The sequence below is a fragment of the Gossypium hirsutum genome, chromosome A03 (genome assembly GCF_007990345.1).
Source record: "Gossypium hirsutum isolate 1008001.06 chromosome A03, Gossypium_hirsutum_v2.1, whole genome shotgun sequence".
NCBI classification, from domain to species: Eukaryota; Viridiplantae; Streptophyta; class Magnoliopsida; order Malvales; family Malvaceae; genus Gossypium; species Gossypium hirsutum.
In genome coordinates, this window is record NC_053426.1 from 33052766 (window position 1) to 33055585 (window position 2820).

Consider the following 2820-nt stretch of genomic DNA (forward strand, 5'->3'; position numbering starts at 1 on the left):
CAGCTTTAACTTGCTGACAGATCAAACATTTTGAAATAAAGTCAGAAATATCTCTTTTCATTCCGGACCACCAGTAATACTATTTCAGATCATTATACATTTTCGTACTACTCGGATGCACAGATAACCAACTATTATGAGCTTCACTCAAAATCATTTGAATTAACTATGGATTTCTTGGGACACAAATTCCACCTCTAAATCTCAGAGAATCATCTTTATCAACTCTGAATTCTGAATCAGACTCTACATCACGCTGAGCTCGTTTAGCTAAAATTTCATTATCAATCTTCTGAGCTTCGATAATCTGCTGTAAAAAAAGGTCTCACTTTTAACTCCACTAATTGTGATCCATCATCGGACAAAACCAAATGAGCATTCATCGTACGTAGAGCAAATAATGATTTCTGACTTAAAGCATCTGTAACAACATTTGCCTTACCCAGATGATAATCAACCACAAGTTCGTAGTCTTTTAGCAGTTCTAACCATCTTCTCTGTCGTAGATTCAGATCTTTCTGAGTCATCAGATATTTCAAACTCTTATAATCAGAATATACATGACATTTCTCACCGAACAAGTAGTGACCCCAAATCTTTAGAGCAAACGCAATCGCAGCTAATTCAAGATCCTGTGTCGGATAGTTCTTTTCATGTAGCTTCAATTGTGACTTTGCCTTCTTGCATTAAAACACATTCTAGACCGATCAGTGAAGCATCACTGTATATCACAAATTCTTTACCCGATTCGGGTTGTATCAATACCGGAGCTGCAATCAACAAAGTTTTCAACTGATTGAAGCTGTTTTGACACTTTTCAGACCACTCAAATTTAGCATCTTTTTGAAGAAGCTTTATCAATGGAGTCACAATCATAGAAAAGTCTTTTATGAACCTTCTATAATAACCGACGAGTCTCAGAAAACTACGGACTTCAAAGACATGCCTCGGAGGTTTCCAATCCAGAATAGCCAAAATCTTGCTCGGATCAATTCAAATACCAGATGCTGATACAATATGACCCAGAAAACCAACTTCTCGTAACTAGAATTCACATTTACTGAACTCCGTATATAACTATTTATCCCACAGAATCTGGAGCACTAATCTCAGATGCTCGGTATGTTTGGATTCATCACGTCAATAAATCAATATGCCATCAATGAATACAACAACAAATTGATCTAGATACGGTTTGAAAATTCTATTCATCAAATCCATAAAGATAGCAGGTGTATTAGTTATTCCGAAAGGCATAACTAAGAATTCATAGTGGCCATACCTCATTCTGAAAGCAGTTTTCGGAATGTCTGAGTCTTTTACTCACAACTGATAATAGCCTGATCTCAAATCTATTTTTGAAAACACAGTAGCTCCTTTCAACTGACCAAACAAATCATCAATTCGGGGCAAAGGATACTTATTCTTGATAGTCACTTTATTCAACTGATGATAATCTATACACATTCTCATCATATCGTTTTTCTTTTTCACAAATAGAACCGGAGCACCCCAGGTGAGAAACTCGGTTTAGCAAATCCTCTATCGGTCAACTCTTGCAATTGAGATTTTAATTCTTTCAGTTTGGTCGGAGACATTCTATATGAAGCCATCGAAATCGGAGTAGTACCAGGTACCAATTCAATGTCAAATTCAACTTCTGTAACCGGAGGTAATCCCGGAAGACAACAGGCACAGATTCACTTTCTTTTCTGACACTCTCGAATAAGTCACATAAGAAAAATAGGCTTCACAATAGTTTCTCATAATACTCAAAGCTTTCATCGAAGATAACACAATAGGCAATCCATTCAAATCACTAGATTCAATTCTGACTATTTCATTATTTTTGCATCTCAAATCAATAGTTTTCCATTTGTAGTTCACAACAGCATCATGCAAAGTTAATCAATCCATACCTAGGATTATATCAAATTCATTAAAAGGTAACAGCATCAAATCAGCCGGAAAATAAGTGTCTCGAAACATTAATGGACAAATCTTGCAGACTTTATCAACCAAAACACATTTGCCTAGGGGGTTCGAAACTCTAATTACAAATTCAGTAGACTGTATGGGAAAAGTCTTACTGTTCACTAAGTTTATGCATATAGACGAATGTGTTGATCCAAGATCTATCAAAGCAATCACAGAAGCATCATAAAGAGTAAATGTACCCGTAATTACATCTGGCTATGAAGCTTCCTCACGAGCTCAGATAGCATAGGCTCTGGCAGGTGCACGAACCTCGAATCTAACAACTGTATCTTTTGTCCCTCTCTGACTCCCACTTACATTTCCTGTATTTCTGGAAGGTCTACCACGAGAAGCATTGCCACTCGGTCTCGAATTTTGCACACTTTCTTGCTCGACAGATTTATGGCAATCATGGATAAACTGGTCTAACTATCCACATCTGAAACAAGCTCGATCATACAGTCTACAATTACCTGGATGTCTTTTACCATAATGCTTGCACTCAGGGCGATCAGATCTAACATTTCCAACACTAGAAACAAATGTAGCTGGAGCTTTGAAGCTCAAATGCGATCTTACACGATCTCTATTCGAATGTCCCACATTAGCCTTTGAGCGACTATTATCATCTCTGAATGTCTTTGATGCAGACTGAAATAATTTTCCTGATGATCTCTTTCATACCTCTCTAGCTTTAAAATCAGCTTTTCTTTTCTCTTTACCGAGATCTTCAGCTTTACATGCTCGTTCAACAAGCACAAAAAATTCTTTAATTTCAAGAATCCCGACTAACAAACGAATATCCTCGTTCAAACCATCTTCAAATCTTTTTCACATTATTGC